The sequence below is a fragment of the Moschus berezovskii genome, chromosome X, assembly GCF_049115385.1.
Source record: "Moschus berezovskii isolate FMDL1 chromosome X, NW_MosBer_1.0, whole genome shotgun sequence".
In the NCBI taxonomy this organism is placed as follows: Eukaryota; Metazoa; Chordata; class Mammalia; order Artiodactyla; family Moschidae; genus Moschus; species Moschus berezovskii.
The window spans coordinates 55,832,808-55,853,976 of record NC_142488.1 but is presented as its reverse complement, the minus strand read 5'-3'; the positions used below and the strand labels follow the sequence as shown (position 1 = coordinate 55,853,976).

Here is a 21,169-nt window from a genome sequence, read left to right as displayed (position 1 = left end):
GACTGAAAACCAGAGGCAGGAGGCTTAAGTCCAAATCCTGACTACACCAGAACTCCTGACTCCAGAGAACATTAATCGATAGGAGCTCATCAAATGCCTGCATACCTACACTGAAACCAAGCACCACCCAAGGGTCAACAAGTTCCAGAGCAAGACACACCACGCAAATTCTTCAGCAACACAGGAACATAGCCCTGAGCTTCAATATACAGGCTGCCCAAAGTCACTCCAAAGCCATTGACATCTCATAACTCATTACTGGACACTTCATTGCACTCCAGAGAGAAGAAATCCAGCTCCACCCACCAGAACCCTGACACTAGCTTCCCTAACCAGGGAACCTTGACAAGCCACCCATCCAACCTCACCCACAGCGAGGAAACTCCTCAGTATAGAGAACTCCACAAACTGCCGGAAGACGGAAAAGCCATCCCAAACACAGCAATATAAGCAAGATGAAGAGGCAGAGAAATACCCAGCAAATAAAGGAACAGGATAAATGCCCACCAACCCAAACAAAAGAGGAAGAAATAGGGAACTTACCTGATAAAGAATTCCGAATAATGATAGTGAAAATGATCCAAAATCTTGAAAACAAATTGGAGTTACAGATAAATAACCTGGAGACAAGGATTGAGAAGATGCAAGAAAGGTTTAACAAGGGTCTAGAAGAAATAAAAAAGAGTCAATATACAGTGAATAATGCAATAGATGAGATTAAAAAAAACACTCTGGAGGGAACCAACAGTAGAATAATGGAGGCAGAAGATAGGAAAAGTGAGTTAGAAGACAGAATGTTAGAAATAAATGAAACAGAGAAGAAAAAAGAAAGACAAATTAAAAGAAATGAAGACAATCTCAGAGACCTCTGGGACAATGTTAAACGCCCCACCATCCGAATCATAGGAGTCCCAGAAGAAGAAGACAAGAAGAAAGACCATGAGAAAATACTTGAGATAATTTGAAAATTTCCCTAAAATGAGGAAGGAAATAATCACCCAAGTCCAAGAATCCCAGAGAGTCCCAAACTGGATACACCCAAAGTGAAACACCCCAAGACACATATTAATCAAATTAACAAAGATCAAACACAAAAAACAAATATTAAAAGCAGCAAGGGAAAAGCAACAAATAACACACAAGGGGATCCCCATAAGGATAACATCTGATCTTTCAAAAGAAACTCTTCAGGCCAGGATTGAATGGCAGAGAATACTTAAAGTGTTGAAAGAAAATAACCTATAGCCCAGATTACTATACCCGGCAAGGATCTCATTCAAATATGAAGGAGAAATCAAAAGCTTTACAGACAAGCAAAAGCTGAGAGAATTCAGTATCACCAAACCAGTTCTCCAACAAATGCTAAAGGAACTTCTCTAGACAGGAAACACAGAAAGAGTGTATAAACTCCAACCCAGAACAGTAAAATAAATGGCAATGGGATCATACTTATCAATAATTACCTTAAATGTAAATGGGTTGAATGTCCCAACCAAAAGACAAAGACTGGCTGAGGGATACAAAAACCAGACCCCTATATATGTTGTCTACAAGAGACCCATCTCTAAACGAGGGACAGAAACAGTCTGAAAGTGAAGGGCTGGAAAAATATATTCCACGCAAATAGAGACCAAAAGAAAGCAGGAGTAGCAATACCCATATCAGATAAAATAGATTTTAAAACAAAGGCTGTGAAAAGAGACAAAGAAGGACACTACATAATGATCAAAGGGTCAATCCAAGAAGAAGATTATAAATATAAATTATAACATAAATATAATAATAAATAAAAGTTATAAATATAAATTATAAATATATATGCGCCCAATATAGGAACACCACAATATGTAAGACAAATGCTAACAAGTATGAAAGGGGAAATTAACAATAACCCAATAATAGTGGGAGACTTTAATACCCCACTCACACCTATGGATAGATCAACTAAACAGAAAATTAGCAAGGAAACACAAACGTTAAATAATACAGTAGACCAGTTAGACCTAATTAATATCTATAGAACATTTCACCCCGAAACAATGAATTTCACCTTCTTCAAGCGCACACGGAACCTTCTCTAGGATAGATCACATCCTGGGCCATAAATCTAGCCTTGGTATATTCAAAAAAAATGAAATCATTCCCAGCATCTTTTCTGACCACAATGCAGTAGACTAGATCTCAATTACAGGAGAAAAACTATTAAAAATTTCAACATATGAAGGCTGAACAACACGCTGCTCAATAACCAACAAATCATAGAAGAAATCAAAAAAAGAAATCAAAATATGCATAGAAACGAATGAAAATGAAAATGCAACAACCCAAAACCTGTGGGACACTGTAAAAGCAGTGCTAAGGGGAAGGTTCATAGCAATTCAGGCATACCTCAAGAAACAAGAAAAAAGTCAACTAAATAACCTAACTCTACACCTAAAGCAACTAGAAAAGGAAGAAATGAAGAACCCCAGGGTGAGTAGAAAGAAAGAAATCTTAAAAATTAGGGCAGAAATAAATGCAAAAGAAACTAAAAAGATCATTGCAAACATCAACAAAGCCAAAAGCTGGTTCTTTGAGAGAGTAAATAAAATTGACAAACCACTAGGCAGACTCAACAAGAAACAAAGGGAGAAAAACCAAATCAATACAATTAGAAATGAAAAGGGAGAGATCACAACAGACAACACAGAAATACAAAGAATCATAAGAGAATACTGTCAGCAATTATATGTCAATGAAATGGACAATTTGGAAGAAATGGAGAAATTTTTAGAAAAGTACAACTTTCAAAAATTGAACTAGGAAGAAATAGAAAATCTGAACACACCCATCACACGCACGGAAATTGAAACTGTAATCAGAAATCTTTCAGCAAAGAAAAGCCCAGGTCCAGACGGCTTCACAGCTGAATTCTACCAAAAATTTAGAGAAGAGCTAACACCTATCCTACACAAACTCTTCCAGAAAATTGCAGAGGAAGGTAAACTTCCAAACTCATTGCATGAGGCAACCATCACCCTAATACCAAAACCTGACAAAGATGCCACAAAAAAAGAGAACTACAGGTCAATATCACTGGTGAACATAGATGCAAAAATCCTTAACAAAATTCTAGCAATCAGAATTCAAAAACACATTAAAAAGATCATACATCATGACCAAGTGGCCTTTATCCCAGGATACAAGTATTCTTCAATATCCGCAAATCAATCGATGTAATACACCACATTAACAAAACGAAAAATAAAAACCATATGATTATCTCAATAGATAAAGAGAAAGCCTTTGACAAAATTCAACATGCGTTTATGATAAAAAAAAAACCCTCCAAAAAGCGGGAATAGAAGGAACATTAGTCAACATAATAAAAGCTATACATGACAAACCCACAGCAAACATTATCCTCAATGGTAAAAAATTGAAAGCGTTTCCCCTAAAGTCAGGAATAAGAAAAGGGTGCCCACTATCACCACTACTATTCAACATAGTTTTGGAAGTTTTGGCCACAGCAATAACAGCAGAAAAAGACATAAAAGGAATCCAGATTGGAAGAGAAGAAGTAAATCTCTCACTGTTTGCAGATGACATGATCCTCTACACAGAAAACCCTAAAGACTCTATCAGAAAATTATTAGAGCTAATCAATGAATGCAGTAAAGTTGCAGGATATAAAATCAACACACAGAAATCACTTGCATTTCTATACACTAATAATGAGAGAATAGAAAGAGAAATTATGGAAACAATTCCATTCAACTCTGCAAGGAAAAAAAATAAAATACTTAGGAATATATCTACCTAAAGAAACAAAAGACCTATATATAGAAAACTACAAAACATTGGTGAAAGAAATCAGAGAGGACACTAATAAAAGGTGAAATATACTGTGTTCGTGGATTGGAAGAATAAATATTGTAGAAATGAATATATTACCCAAAGTAATTTACAGGTTCAATGCAATCCCTATCAGCTACCAATGGTGTTTTTCACAGAGCTAGAACAAATAATTTCACAATTTGTGTGGAAATACAAAAAACCTTGAATAGCCAAAGCAATCTTGAGAAAGAAGAATGGAACTGGCAGAATCAACCTGACTGATTTCAGGCTCTACTATAACGCCACAGTCATCAAGACAGTATGGTACTGGCATAAAGACAAAAATACAGATCAATTGAACAAAATAGAAAGCCCAGAGTCAAATCCACGCACCTATAGAAACCTTATCTTTTACAAAGGAGGCAAGAATATTCAATGGAGAAAAGACAATCTCTTTAACAAGTGGTGCTGGGAAAACTGGTCAACCACTTGTAAAAGAATGAAACTAGAACACTCCCTAACACCATACACAAAAATAGACTCAAAATGGATTAAAGATCTAAATGTAACACCATAAACTATAAAACTCCTAGAGGAGAACATAGGCAAAACGCTCTCCGACATAAATCACAGCAGGATCCTCCATGACCCACCTCCCAGAATATTGGAAATAAAAGCAAAAGTAAACAAATGGGACCTAATTAAATTTAAAAGCTTCTGCACAGCAAAGGAAACTATAAGCAAGGTGAAAAGACAGCCTTCAGAATGGGAGAAAATAATAGCAAATGAAGCAACTGACAAAAGATAAATCTCAAAAATATACAAGCAACACCTGCAGCTCAATTCCAGAAAAATAAACGACCCAATCAAAAAATGGGCCAAAGAACTAAGTGGACATTTCTCAACAGAAGACATACAGATGGGTAACAAACACACGAAAAGATGCTCAACACCACTAATAATCAGAGAAATGCAAATCAAAACCACTCAGTTCAGTTCAGTCGCTCAGTCGTGTCTGACTCTCCGCGGTCCCATGAATCACAGCACGCCAGGCCTTCCTGTCCATCACCAACTCCCGGAGTTCACTCAAACTAATGTCCACAGAGACGGTGATGCCATCCAGCCATCTCATTCTTGGTCGTTCCCTTCTCCTCCCACCCAAATCTTTCCCAGCATCAGAGTCTTTTCCAGTGAGTCAACTTGTCGCATGAGGTGGCCAAAGTATTGCAGTTTCAGCTTTAGCATCAGTCCTTCCAATGAACACCCAGGACTGATCTCCTTTAGAATGGACTGGTTGAATCTCCTTGCAGTCCAAGGGACTCTCAAGAGTCTTCTCCAACACCACAGTTCAAAAGCATCAATTCTTCGGCAATCAGCTTTCTTCACAGTCCAACTCTTTTGTCTGCTTTTTAATATACTATCAAGTTTGGTGATAACTTTCCTTCCAAGGAGTAAGCGTCTTTTAATTTCATGGCTGGAATAAGCATCCGCAGTGATTTTGGAGCCCAAAAAAATAAAGTCTGACACTGTTTCCACTGTTTTTCCATCTATTTCCCATGAAGTGATGGGACCAGATGCCATGATCTTTGTTTTCCGAATGTTGAGCTTCAAGCCAACATTTTCACTCTCCTCTTTCACTTTCATCAAGAGGCTTTTGAGTTCCTCTTCACTTTCTGCCATAAGGGTAATGTCATCTGCATATCTGAGGTGATTGATATTTCTCCCAGCAATCTTGATTCCAGCTTGTGCTTCTTCCAGCCCAGGGTTCCTCATGATGTACTCTGCATAGAAGTTAAATAAGCAAGGTGACAATATACAGCCTTGACGCACTCCTTTTCCTATTTGGAACCAGTCGGTTGTTCCATGTACAGTTCTGACTGTTGCTTCCTGACCTGCATACAGGTTTCTCAAGAGGCAGGTCAGGTGGTCTGGGATTCCCATCTCTTTCAGAATGTTCCACAGTTTATTGTGATCCACACAGTCAAAGGCTTTGGCATAGTCAATGAAGCAGAAATAGATATTTTTCTGGAACTCTCTTGTTTTCTCCATGATCCAGCGGATGTTGGCAATTTGATCTCTGGTGTCTCTGCCTTTTCTAAAACCTGCTTGAACATCTGGGAGTTCATGGTTCACATACTGCTGAAGGCTGGCTTGGAGGATTTTGAGCATGACTTTACTAGCGTGTGAGATGAGTGCAATTGTGCGGTAGTTTGAGCATTCTTTGGCATTGCCTTTCTTTGGGATTGGAATGAAGACTGATCTTTTCCAGTCCTGTGGCCACTGCTGAGTTTTCCAAATGTGCTGGCATATTGAGTGCAGCACTTTCACAGCATCATCTTTCAAGATTTGAAATAGCTCAACTGGCATTCCATCACCTCCACTAGCTTTTTTTGTAGTGATGCTTTCTAAGGCCCACTTGACTTCACATTACAAGATGTCTGGCTCTAGGTCAGTGATCTCGTTATCGTGACTATCTTGGTCGTGAAGTTCTTTTTTGTACAGTTCTTCTGTGTAATCTTGCCACCTCTTCTTAATATCTTCTGCTATCAAAACCACTACGAGGTACCATTTCACGCCGGTCAGAATGGCTGTTATCCAAAAGTCTACAAGCAATAAATGATGGATAGGGTGTGGAGTGTAGAAGGCAATGGCAAGCCACTCCAGTGTTTTTGTCTGGAGAATCCCAGGGACGGGGGAGCCTGGTGGGCTTCCATCTATGGGGTCACACAGAGTCGGACACGACTGAAGTGACTTAGCAGCAGCAGCAGCAGCAGCAGGGTGTGGAGAAAAGGGAACCCTCTTACACTGTTGGTGGGAATGCTAACTAGTACAGCCACTATGGAGAACAGTGTGGAGATTCCTTAAAAAACTGGTAATAGAACTGCCGTATGACCCAGCAATCGCACTCCTGGGCATACACACTGAGGAAACCAGAACTGAAAGAGACACATGTACTCCAATGTTCATCGCAGCACTGTTTATAATAGCCAGGACATGGAAGCAACCTAGATGTCCATCTGCAGACAAATGGATAAGAAAGGTGTGGTACATTTACACAATGGAATATTACTCAGCCATTAAAAATGATACATTTGCATCAGTTCTAATGAGGTGGATAAAACTGGAGCCTATTATACAGAGTGAAGTAAGCCAGAAAGCCACAAAGTCTTGAATGGCCAGGGCCACCGGAGCAACATACATTCCATTGGCAGTAACTCACAGTGAGCCTACAACTCCTGCTAGTTTTTTCCACTGGCCATACTGGGTCATTGTATTGATGCTTTACTGTCGTAATCTACCTGCCGTATTTTAGTCTTAATCAAGGCCATGACTTCTCTTTGTCCTCCAGGGATTCTCTGCTGTTTCTCTTCGGACACCTGGGAGAGGATAGGGAGATGGGTTGGGGAGTGAATTGCACACTCTGCTGTCATCTCTCTACACGTGGCAGTCCCTTAGTGGTAGAATTCCCTTTCGTCTTTATCCAGTATCACTAGAACAAGCATGCAAAACACTGTCCCAGTGAAGTATTAGGTCGTGGAAGCAACAATGACAGTTCTGTTGACCCTTGAAAAATGTAGGGGTTAGGGGCACCAACACCCCTCTGAGTCAAGAATCCAAGCATAACTTTAGACTCTTCCAAAACATAACTACTAATAGTCTACTGTTGACTGGAAGCCTTACGGTTAACATAAACAGTTGATTAACATATATATTGTATGTTATATCCATTACCTGGGTGTAGTGGGAGAGAATCCGACTGCCAGGGCAGGAGACGAACAAGATACGTGGGTTTGATCCTTGGGTGGGGAAGATCCCCTGGAGGAGTAAATGGCAAGCCACTCCAGTATTCTTGCCTGGGAAATCTCATGGACAGAGGAGCCTAGCAGGCTACACTCCGTTGGACCACAAAGGGTCAGACACAACTGACAGTGCACATCCACACATGCCTTATATACTGTATTCTTTTTTTTAAAATTATTTTCTTTGTTTTGTGTTCAGGGGGCTGTGCCAAGTCTTTGTTGCTGCATGGGGGTGTTCTCTAGTTGGGATGAGCGGGGTCTACTCTCTAGCGGCGGGCCGCACCCTTCTCATTGTGGTGGCTTCTGTTGTTGTGGATCACAGCTTCCAGAGTGTGTAGGCTCAGTCGTTGAAGCTCTGAGGCTCTAGAAAGCTGGCTCAATAGATGTGGCACATGCGGGTTTATTTGCTCTGCAACACGTGGGATATTCTCAGATCAGGGATGGAACCAGTCACTCCTGAATTGCCAGGCAGATTCTTTACCACTGAGCCACCAGGGAAGCCCTTAAATACTGTATTCTTAAGGTAAGCCAGAGAAAAATATGTTATTAAGAAAATTCACAAGGAGACACACCTAGGATGGCAGCGGGAGAGATGGTGAAATTTGCAGCCTGCCCCTCTGGGCTCTTATCCTCGGTCCCCTGTCCCCTCAACCTTTCAGGCGGCCCGCCCATATCCTGGCAGAGGTCCAAATGGTAGACGTCTACCCCACCGTATACAACACAGTCCATGTTGACAAACTTCAGATGCTTCAGAGGCTGCCTAGCAGCCAGAGCAGGGAGGAGTAGGCCGAGCTGACAGGCTAGTTGGTCAGCGGGGGACAGGGGTTGGGGGTTAAGGTAGGGACACTGCTTGTCATCACCTCCCATTGCAGCCACCTAGATGAGGTTGAGTATCCGGTGGACTGGAGCGGCGCCAGCATGGATGCTAGAGGCTCCATTAACTTCAATGACGAGAGCATCGAGGGCGCGCAGCTGCCGTGGGCCGCCTCGGCAGCTGATCACCTGAACGTGGTGCGGAGCCTGCTCCGCTTGGGGGCTTTGGTGAGCCCGCAAGAATCACAGCCAGAATGGCTTTACTCCTGCACATGGCAGTGAACCCAGACCAGTAACGAGGGCCACTTCTAGGTGGGCAGATTCCCTTCCCTCCAGGTGGTCAAGGTACCCTCGACTGTGGGGCTGACCCTGACAGCTGGGACTATGACAACAACATGCCAGTGCACATTGCAAAGCAGAACAACTGCCTAGGGATCACGAATGCCCTGATAGAGGCTGGGGCCCACATGGAAGCCATCAGAGCTTTCAAGAAGACAGTCTACGAGCTGCTGCATGAGAAGCTGCTGGCCAAGAGCACCATTCAGCCCTTCAACTATGTGACCCTCTAGTGCATTGCAACTTGCACCCTGGACAAGAACAAGATCCCATACAAGTGCTTCACTCCCTAAGAACTGGAAGCTTTCATCCAGCTGCAGGGAAATGGAAACAGGTGGGAGAGGAAAGGCCGGGATAGGCGGGGCCCACACCTGTCTCCGCCCTCTCTGGGGAACACTTGTGGTGGCTGGAAACCAGGAAAGAGCTCATGGGCCTCCATGGCGCCCTCCCCGCATCAGGGAGAGGGGACAAGAATCAATGAGCTGTTGGTGGTAGAAGCTTCCAGACCAAGTGCTCAGAGAACTGACTTTCTATAAGAGTCCCTGCAATCATTCTCCACAAGAAGATGCTCAATGTCCCACACGTCCCGTCTGCCTGAGTTTCAGAGAATCTTGCCTCTGACCTGGGGCAGAGAGAGTGAATCCATCGCCTTCCTCCCCTACTAGAAACACATGTAGAAGCTGAGAGTTGGATTCAGCCTCTACCTCTGACATATCAGACAGGATAGACCCAGCCACCCAGGGCAGTGTTAGAACTGGGGTCCCTGAGAGGGCAAAGTGGGATAATCCACCTTTCCAGCACATTCTCACCTGTTCCTTCTGCCCTGCTGTGGGTCCAGCTCTCTGTGCCCAAGTCACCAGCACCTTGGGTAGCTTTTGAGATTTGGTGCTCTGTTTATTTACCTGGGGGAGGGGAGTTAGAGCTCACCAGGTGGCTCTGTGGTAAAGAATATACCTTCAATGCAAGAGACACAAGAGATGTGAGTTTGATCTCTGTGTCGGGAAGATCCCCTGGAGAAAGGAATGGCCACTCACTCCAGTATTCTTGCCTGGAGAATACCATGGAGAGAGGAGCTTGGTGGGCTACAGTCCATGGTGTCCCAAAGAATTAGATGCGACTGTCACGCTTAGGCACGGGCAGCTCACAGCTGTTTTGCAGGAGGTTTTGCTGCCCTACACTTTAAAAAAATAGATTTTGCTGTCAGGCTCCCTAAGACTTTTCACGCAACAAGGGTTTTATCTTGCCTAAGACAGCCTTGGCCAGCAAGAGTGAGCTATATTTTGTGACAAGTTCATGAGGTAACTGTCACACAAACGAGGGTGACCATACATTTCTGAACACTTCACCCTTTTGCCTTTTACTTGGGCTGCCCTACTTCCCATTCTCACTAGAAAGAGAAGTCGTTTTACAAAGGAGGAGCAGGCCAAATACCAAAGGAGCTGGGCATGCCAGCCATTTCTGACTCAACAAGAGCTATTCATAGCTTGGTTGCTTTGGAGTTTGATTTTCACAATTTTTTAGTTCAAACTGCAGGTCACCTCTGCCTCACAAATCACGCAAGTGGTCACAGGTGTGTGGTTAACAACCCAAGTGTCTGTAGCCGCTTTTTAGATGCTTGGAAACCAGGATCCAGGTGACCCTGAGATAATTCCAAGTATTGACACACCATTAACCCACTGAGCCAGATAGATAAGATGGTAGATGTCTGGAACAGGTTGTCGAATACAGTGGTACAAAATCTTGGTCTCCCATCACTGGGGGTGGGGAGGGCGATCAAGTGCTCCTTCTAGAGAACCCGCCCCTGAGAGACTGTCTGTTGTGGGGGGGTATCCTCCATGTGCCCTGACCGCCAGCAGGAGAGTGGTTTTGGCCTGTTGGGAAAGCAGTGAGGAACAGAAAGGGACTGGAGCCGCTACAGCTCAAGAAAGAGGCCATTCCCACCCTGTGCTTCTCCTGCAGCCTTGTCTCAGGGCAGCTACCCAGAAGACTCCAGAAGCCACAGTGGGTGCCTAAATGTTCTGTCCCTCCAAGGGAACTAAGTCTCATTAAGATTTGCAGTGTTATTAGAGTCTTTATTTACAAGACCAGGTGTTGCCTTCTGTCAAGGCAGGGAATGCCATCACTGTCCCTCCAGAAGCCTAGAATAAAGAAACAAGGCAGTGTGCCCCCCCAAAAAAAATCCATAAGGAACAGAAGATACATTCACAGTACCGACCTGTATTTATTGATACTGTAAGTTTATGTCATCTGTTTACAAGAGGAATTATCTGTCAGTACCTTAATCCATATTGTTTTATATGATACAGAACACTATAGATGTTTCACATTTTATCAACACTAGATATCAAAAGTGAAAAGAGGAGAACAAGATGGCAGAGGAGTGGGTGGACGTGGAGATCTCTCTCCATGGATATATCAGGAATACACCTTCAGACACAGTAGTGAACGCAGAACACCAGCTGAGAGTGGACAGGAGTACCTGACCAGCAGGAAAGAATACAGAGAACCACGCAAAACCCGGTAGGATGAAGGAACTAGAGGGAGAAACAGAAGTGCTAGTAGGACTGGACCTGCCCTCAGCGGGTGGGGGAACTGAAGCAGGGGTCCAGTCCCCACGTTGGGGCAACTGTCTGAGTCAGAGGAGAAACCTTTAAGGCTGAAGTGAAACGGCTGATCTGTGGCAGCCTAATGAATGAGAATTATACAGTCCTTGCCACAGCCATACACACCCCGGACAGGGATGCAGGTACCCTGGAATGTGCTCGGCTGGGAGCTGGAGTTTAGGGTTTGTGGAGCAATCCAAGGACGAGGGCTGCTGTTGACCACAGAGAGACAGATCAAGGGGATGTGAAGGAGGAGATTGTGGTGGGAAATATCTGTGGAGGAAAGCTGGGCAGCCTTGGAAGCAAGGCAATACTGCTGAGTCATGCATAGGGAGTAGAGCCACCACCATAGCCTCTCTCTCCCCACTCGCCAGCACCAGCAGCTGAACAATAGAGAAGGTGGCCCATCAAACACCTAACACACTGAACGACAGAGTAGGACCCCACCCAGACTGATCTATAGAGTAGAACCCCAGCCGGGGTGCCCGTCTATGTGCCTGATGTGCCAAACAACAGAGAAGGACTGCAGGCAAGGGAGCCCTCTATGTGCCTGAACCGGCAGAGCTACAGAAAAAACTGACCAAAGAGGCCTTCTGGTCACCAGCTACAAGAGGCTCGAAAAAAGACTCTGATAGGGCCAGAACTCCTGGGGGCAGAGGCAGTCCGTGTCCCTCCACGCTTTGCACCGCCAGGGTCCCCGCAAGCCAAGAAGCTGCGCCATATTCATGCTCAATGCTCACAAAGGCAAAACTGCCACAGGCAGAAAAAAAAATCTTGCATCTATGCACGCAGGGTTGCTTCAGTCATGTCCAACTCTTTGTGGCCCTGTAGACTGTGGCTGCCAGGCTTCTCTGTCAGGGGGTTCTCCAGGCAAGAATGCTGGAGCGTATTGGCCAACACTGGTTTCCATAGCCTTCTAGAGCACTATATTTGCTGCTGCCCTAGCTGCCAACTCCCCTGAGTACCTGGTGCTGCCAGAACCTCTGTGACTCAAGCAGCTGCACCACCTCCACACCTGGCCCTCACAGAGGCAAACCCAAATCCTCCAGGGCAGCCTCAGGAGCAATTCCCAGTGGATGACCCACATGCAGAAGTGGAAATAAAACCACAATTGAAACCCAAGGGCAGTGCGGCTAAGGAAGAAGACTCAAAACCTTCCCACCAACTGTACAAGCTGCAGATTAAATCCACATGAACAACCCGTCAGACTGTGTCTATAAAATATAGAAAAGGACATGGAGAGTTTCCACAAAAGAAAACACACTAGTTCTAATAGCTGTGGACACTGGAGACAAGAACACACAGGAGTAGGGCCAGACTAGAATCTGAGCTGCCCCCACAGCAGGTCCAGAGATCAGCACAGAGTGGGAGGGCATCCTAGGGAGGCGAGGTGGACCGTGACTCCCAGCAAGGGAAAGGACTCTGACAACAGTGACTCAAGAAAAGCATTTATTATTCTTATGTTTTGACTTGTTCTATATATCCTTTTAGATTTTTTTTTCTATTTTTGTTTTCCTTCCCCCGCATTATAGTTGTCAATTGTATTGACACTATAAAACCTAACTAAGACTTTGAGCTCTTTTCCCCCCTCAATCACAATTTAATTGTTGTTATAAACCCTCTGCCTCTATGTTGGGCTTTTGCAGTTCTGTGGAGTTTTCCATTTTCTTTCTTTCTTTTCTCTTCTTTTAATTTTAATTTTTAAACCTATTATTATTTTCTATACATTTATTCGCTTGTTTGATTTTCCTACTGTTTGTTTCCCCTTGCAGTTAATCTTTAGTGTATATAAATTGCTTTTTTCTACCTCTATTTAACTTTGCATATCTATTCTTCCTTTCTTTACTTTCATTCCTTTCCTCACAACATATTTGTTAGTTTTCTTTTCATTGCTTTATTCCCCACTTGGCACCTTGCTTTACTTTTGTTTTCTGGTTTGTGCTTTAGTTAGTTCTGTTTTTAACTGGTAAATATGATATTTGATTTCCTTTGTTCGCTGGGTCAATCTACTGTACTTTTTTTTTTTTTACTTTAAAATATAATATTGGTTTTGCCATACATTAACTTTATTTTAGTTGGACTGTTTTGACTTTGCTTATGGGTGTATATGTACATGTATATATTCCATTATTTTAATTATCATTTGCCTGATTTTGTAACTGCCATTTGTCTGAGGTTCATCTTTGGTTTCTCATTTTGGGGTATTTGTTTTAATCTCACTTAATGCCATAACAAACCACTTGTGGAATCTTCATTCCTGACCAGAGATCAAGACTTTGGAGTGGGAGCACTGACTCCAAGACTCTAGACTACCAGAGAACTAACCCTAGGGAGTATCAAATAGTGAGAACTCACACGAAACCACTTGAATACAAGACCCGGCATCACCCAACCACCAGTAGCACCCTGTGAAGGATGCCTCATCCAGACAACAAACAAAAAACAAACCAAAAACACAAACCAAATCATGAGCAGACAGGATTATGACCTCACACACTCTGCACATCAGAAGGAAAAAAAACCCTCAGCTCCTCCCACCAGAAAGCAAGCACAAGTCACACCCAACACAAGGCCTACACAATCAGTGGACCAACCTTACCCACCAAGGACAGAAACCAAAAGGAAGAAGGAATTTGATCCTGAAGACTGGGAAAAGTAGACACCAAACACAGTAAGTCAAAAAAATGAAAAAATCAGAGAAATATTGTGCAAATGAAGGAACAAGCTAGAAACACACAAGACCAAATAAACAAAGAGGAAACAGGCAAACTACCTGAAAAAGAATTCAGAGTACTGATAGTAAACATGATCTAAAACCTCGAAAATAGAATGGAGAAAATGCAAGAGTCAATTGGCATATTTAACCAACCAGGCCATTCTAAAGGAGATCAGTCCTGGGTGTTCATTGGAAGGACTGATGCTAAAGCTGAAGCTCCAATACTTTGGCTACCTCATGCGACGAGCTGACTCACTGGAAAAGACTCTGATGCTGGGAGGGATTGGGGGCAGGAGAAGGGGACAACAGAGAATGAGATGGCTGGATGGCATTACTGACTCGATGAACATGAGTTTGAGTGAACTCCGGGAGTTGGTGATGGACAGGGAGGCCTGGCGTGCTGTATTTCATGGGGTCACAAAGAGTCAGACACGAATGAGCGACTGAACTGAACTGAACTGAACAAGGACCTAGAAGAAATAAAGAATAAACAGAGATGAACAACACAATTACTGAAATTAAAAATATTCTAGAAGGAATCAGTAGCAGAATACTGAGGCGGAAGAATGGATAAGTGAGGTGGAAGATAGAATGGTGGAAATAGCTGCCAAAGAGCAGAATAAAGGAACAAGAATGAAAAGAACTGAGGCTAGTCTCAAAGACGTCTGAGACAAAATGCACTAAAATTCAAATTATAGGAGTCCCAGAAGAAGAAGAGAAAAAGAAAGGGTCTGAGAAAATTTTTGAAGAGATTATAATGAGTAAGAAAGCTGTGGTACTTATACACAATGGAATATTACTCATCTATCAAAAAGAATGCATTTGAATCAGTTCTAACAAGGTGGATGAAACAGAGTGAAGTAAGGCAGAAAGAAAAACACCAATACAGTGTATTAATGCATATATACGGAATTTAGAAAGATGGTAACAATGACCCTATAGGCGAGACAGCAAAAGAGACACACATGTAAAGAACAGACTTTTGGACTCTGGGAGAAGGTGAAGGTGGGATGATTTGAGACAATAGCATTGAAATATGTATATTATCATATGTGAAATACATCACCAGTCCAGGTTTGATGCATGAGACAGGGTGCTCAGGGCTGGTGCACTGAGATGACGCTGAGGGATGGGATGGGGAGGGAGGTGGGAAGGAGGGTCAGGATGGGAAACACATGTACACCCATGGCTGATTCATGTGAATGTATGGCAAAAAACCCCCACAATATTGTAAATTAATTAGCCTCCAATTAAAATAAATTTTAAAAAGTTTCCCCAACATGGGAAAGGAAATAGTCAATCAAGTCCAAGAAGCACAGAGTCCCATACAGCACAAACCCAAGGAGAAACATGCCAAGACAAATACTAATCAAACTAACAAAGACTAAACACAAAGAATATTAAAAGCAGCAAGGGAAAAGCAACAAGTAACATGCAAGGGAAACTCCATATGATTAACAGCTGATCTTTCAGCAGAAATTCTGCAGGCCAGAAGAGAATGGCAGGATACATTTAAAGTACTAAAACGGAGGTGGGGCCTTTGAAGAAGTGAAGTGAAATGAAGTTGCTTCAGTCATGTCCACCTCTTTGCGACCCCATGGACTGTAGCCTGCCAGGCTCCTCTGTCCATGGGATTTTCCAGGCAAGAATACTGGAGTGGGCTGCCATTTATTTCTCCAGGGGATCTTCCTGACCCAGGGATCGAACCTGGTTCTCCCTCATTGCAAGTAGACTTTTTATCTTCTGAGTCACCAGGGAATTACTTCTGAGGAAGTAAATAAGGTTAAATGAAGTCTAATGGTGGAAATACCCTTGGAGATACCACATGTCCAAGGTCAGAGAAACCCCAGCAAGACAGTAGGTGCTGGAGTGGCTGTGATGAGATACCCCACGTCCAAGGGCAAAAGAGAAGCCCTAGCAAGACGGTTCAGTTCAATTCACTTCAGTTCAGTCACTCAGTCGTGTCCGACTATTTGCGACCACATGAACCACAGCATGCCAGACTTCCCTGTCCATCACCAACTCCCGAAGTTCACTCAAACTCATGTCCACAGAGTCGGTGATGCCATCCAGCCATCTCATTCTCTGTCGTTCCCGTCTCCTCCTGCCCCCAACCCCTCCCAGCATCAGAGTCTTTTCCAGTGAGTCAACTCATCGCATGAGGTGGCCAAAGTATTGGAGTTTCAGCTTTAGCATCAGTCCTTCCAATGAACACCCAGGAATGATCTCCTTTAGAATGGACTGGTTGGATCTCCTTGCAGACCAAGGGACTCTCAAGAGTCTTCTCCAACACCACATTTCAAAAGCATCAATTCTTCGGCGATCAGCTTTCTTCACAGTCCAACTCTCACATCCATCCATGACCACTGGAAAAACCATAGCCTTAAATAGACGGACCTTGCTATCTAGGTTGGTCATAACTTTCCTTCCAAGGAGTTCAGTTCAGTTCAGTTCAGTTCAGTCGCTCAGTCGTGTCCGACTCTCCGCGACCCCATGAATCACAGCACACCAGGCCTCCCTGTCCATGACCAACTCCCGGAGTACACTCAAACTCGTCCACAGAGTCGGTGATGCCATCCAGCCATCTCATTCTCTGTCGTCCCCTTCTCCTCCCGCCCCCAACCTTTCCCAGCATCAGAGTCTTTTCCAGTGAGTCAACTCGTCGCATGAGGTGGCCAAAGTATTGCAGTTTCAGCTTTAGCATCAGTCCCTCCAAGTGTCTTTTAATTTCATGGCTGCAATCAGCATCTGCAGTGATTTTGGAGCCCCCCAAAATAAAGTCTGTCACTATTTCCACTATTTCCCCATCTATTTCCCAAGAAGTGATGGGACCAGATGCCATGATCTCCGTTTTCTGAATGTTGAGCTTCAAGCCAACTTTTTCACTCTCCTCTTTCACCTTCGTCAAGAGGCTTTTGAGTTCCTCTTCACTTTCTGCCATAAGGGTGGTGTCATCTGAATATCTGAAGTGATTGATATTTCTCCCAGAAATCTTGATTCCAGCTTGTGCTTCTTCCAGCCCAGCGTTCCTCATGATGTACTCTGCACAGAAGTTAAATAAGCAGGGTGACAATATACAACCTTGACGTACTCCTTTCCCTATTTGGAAACAGCCTGTTGTTCCATGTCCAGTTCTAACTGTTGCTTCCTGACCTGCATACAGGTTTCTCAAGAGGCAGGTCAGGTGGTCTGGGATGCCCATCTCTTTCAGAATGTTCCACAGTTTATTGTGATCCACACAGTCAAAGGCTTTGGCATAGTCAACGAAGCAGAAATAGATGTTTTTCTGGAACTCTCTTGCTTTTTCGATGATCCAGCGGATGCTGGCAATTTGATCTCTGGTGCCTCTGCCTTTTCTAAAACCTGCTTGAACATCTGGAAGTTCACGGTTCACGTATTGCTGAAGCCTGGCTTGAAGAATTTTGAGCATGATGTTACTAGCGTGTGAGATGAGTGCAATTGTGCGGTAGTTTGAGCATTCTTTGGCATTGCCTTTCTTTGGGATTGGTATGAAGACTGACCTTTTCCAATCCTGTGGCCACTGCTGAGTTTTCCAAATGTGCTGGCATATTGAGTACAGCACTTTCACAGCATCATCTTTCAGGATTTCAAATAGCTCAGTTGGGATTCCATCACCTCCACTAGCTTTGTTCGTAGTGATGCTTTCTAAGGCCCACTTGACTTCACATTCCAAGATGTCTGTCTCTAGGTGAGTGATCACATCATCATGGTTATCTTGGTTGTGAAGATCTTTTTTGTATAGTTTTTCTTTGTATTCTTGCCACTTCTTCTTAATATCTTCTGCTTCTGTTAGGTCCCTACCATTTCTATCCTTTATTGAGCCCATCTTTGCATGAAATATTCCCTTGGTATCTCTAATTTTCTTGAAGAGATCTCTTGTTTCTCCTATTCTGTTGTTTTCCTCTATTTCTTTTCATTGATCGCTGAGGAAGGCTTTCTTATCTCTCCTTGTTATTCTTTGGAACTCTGCATTCAAATGGATGTATCTTTCCTTTTATCCTTTGCTTTTTGCTTCTCTTCTTTTCACAGCTATTTGTAAGGCCTCCTCAGACAGCCATTTTGTTTTTTTGTATTTATTTTCCATGGGAATGGTCTTGGTCCCTGCCTCCTGTACAATGTCACGAACCTCCATCCATAGTTCATCAGGCACTCTATCTATCAGCTACCCCTCGCCCGAGGTCAGGGCCGGTGACTGAGAGGAAAAACCCCATGTCCAAGTGGCAGCAGCTGTGCAGGTGCAGGTGGACCGAGAGGAGCTACCCCACGTTCAAGGTTAGGAGGGGCGACCGTCAGGAGATACCCCTCGTCCAAGGTAAGGTGCAGCGGCTGTGCTTTGCTGGAGCAGCTGTGAAGAGATACCCGACAACCAAGGTAAGAGAAACCCAAATAAGATGGTAGGTATTGCGAGAGGGCATCAGAGGGCAGGTACACTGAAATCATAATCACAGAAAACTAGTCGATCTGATCACACGGACCACAACCTTGTCTAACTCAATGAAACTAAGCCATGCCGTGTGGGGACACCCAAGATGGACTGGTCATGGTGGAGAGGTCTGACAGAATGTGGTCCACTGGAGAACGGAATGGCAAAACACTTGAGTATCCTTGCCTTGAGAACCCCATGAACAGTATCAAAAGGCAAAATGATAGGATACTGAATGAGGAATTCCCCAGGTCGGTAGGTGCCCAATATGCTACTGGAGATCAGTGGATAAATAACTCCAGAAAGAATGAAGGGATGGAGCCAAAGCAAAAACAATACACAGTTGTGGATGTGACTGGTGATAGAAGCAAGGTCCGGTGCTGTAAAGAGCAATATTGCATAGGAACCTGGAATGTTAGGTCCATGAATCAAGGCAAATTGGAAGTGGTCAAACAGGAGATGGCAAGAGTGAACGTCGACATTCTAGGAATCGGTGAACTAAAATGGACTGGAATGGGTGAATTTAACTCAGATGACCATTATATCTCCTACTGTGGGCAGGAATCCCTTAGAAGAAATGGAGTAGCCATCATGGTCAACAAAAGAGTCCGAAATGCAGTACTTGGATGCAATCTTTAAAATGACAGAATAATTTCTGTTCATTTCCAAGGAAAACCATTCAATATTAGAGTAATCCAGGCCTATGCCCCAACCAGTAACACTGAAGAAGCCGAAGTTGAACGGTTCTATGAAGAACTACAAGACCTTTTAGAACTAACACCCCAAAAAGATGTCCTTTTATTATAGGGGACTGGAATGCAAAAGTAGGAAGTCAAGAAACACCTGGAGTAACAGGCAAATTTGGCCTTGGAGCACGGAATGAAGCAGGGCAAAGGCTAATAGAGTTTTGTCAAGAGAACGCACTGGTCATAGCAAACACCCTCTTCCAACAACACAAGAGAAGACTCTACACATGGACGTCACCAGATGGTCAACACCAAAATCAGATTGATTATATTCTTTGCAGCCAAAGATGGAGAAGCTGTATACAGTTAGCGAAAACAAGACCAGGAGCTGACTGTGGCTCTGATCATGAACTCCTTATTGCCAAATTCAGGCTTAAATTGAAGAAAGTAGGGAAAACCACTAGATCATTCAGATATGACCTAAATCAAATCCCTTATGATTATACAGTGGAAGTGCAAAATAGACTTAAGGGACTAGATCTGATAGAGTGCCTGATGAACTCTGGACGGAGGTTCGTGACATTGTACAGGAGACAGGGACCAAGACCATCCCCATGAAAAAGAAATGCAAAAAAGCAAAATGGCTGTCTGAGGAGGCCTTACAAATAGCTGTGAAAAGAAGAGAAGTGAAAAGTAAAGGAGGAAAGGAAAGATATAAGCATCTGAATGCAGAGTTCCAAAGAATAGCAAGGAGAGATACGAAAGCCTTCCTCAGTGATCAATGCAAAGAAATAGAGGAAAACAACAGAAAAGGAAAAACAAGAGACCTTTTCAAGAAAATTAGAGATATCAAGGGAACATTTCATGCAAAAATAGGCTCGATAAAGGACAGAAATGATATGGACCTAACAGAAGCAGAAGATATTAAGAAGAGGTGGCAAGAAATACACAGAAGAACTGTACAAAAAAGATCTTCACAACGAAGATAACCACGATGGTGTGATCACTCACCTGGAACCAGACATCTTGGTATGTGAAGTCAAGTGGGCCTTAGAGAGCATCACGATGAACAAAGCTAGTGGAGGTGATGGAATTCCAATTCAGCTATTTCAAATCCTGAAAGATGATGCTGTGAAAGTGCTGTACTCAATATGCCAGCACATTTGGAAAACTCAGCAATGTCCTGCTGCTAAGTCACTTCAGTCGTGTCCGACTCTGTGTGACCCCATAGATGGCAGCCCACCAGGCTCCCCCGTCCCTGGGATTCTCCAGGCAAGAACACTGGAGTGGGTTGCCATTTCCTTCTCCAATGTGTGAAAGTGAAAAGTGAAAGTGAAGTCGCTCAGTCGTGTCCGACCCTTAGCGACCCCACGGACTGCAGCCTACCAGGCTCCTCCATCCATGGGATTTTCTAGACAATAGTACTGGAGTGGCTTGCCATTGCCTTCTCCGCAGCAATGTCCACAGGACTGGAAAACGTCAGTCTTCATTCCAATCCCAAAGAAAGGCAATGCCAAAGAATGCTCAAACTACCACACAACTGCACTCATCTCACATGCTAGTAAAGTCATGCTCAAAATTATCCAAGCAAGGTTCAGCAATATGTGAATCGTGAACTTCCAGATGTTCAAGCAGGGTTTAGAAAAGGCAGAGGCACCAGAGATCAAATTGCCAACATCCGCTGGATCATCGAAAAAGCAAGAGAGTTCCAGAAAAACATCTATTTCTGCTTCATTGACTATGCCGAGGCCTTTGACTGTGTGGATCAGAATAAACTGTGGAACATTCTGAAAGAGATGGGAATCCCAGACCACCTGACCTGCCTCTTGAGAAACCTGTATGCAGGTCAGGAAGCAAGAGTCAGAACTGTACATGGAACAACAGACTGGTTCCAAATAGGAAAAGGAGAACATCAAGGTTGTATATTGTCACCCTGCTTATTTAACTTCTATGCA

The 21,169-nt window shown here is 43.5% G+C and overlaps 1 pseudogene; it reads left to right on the top strand.

Moving 5' to 3' along the window:
- The first annotated feature begins 7,864 nt into the window (after nucleotides 1-7,864).
- Nucleotides 7,865-21,169, top strand: part of LOC129563893 (protein fem-1 homolog A-like) — a 247,313-nt pseudogene continuing 234,008 nt past the window's right edge.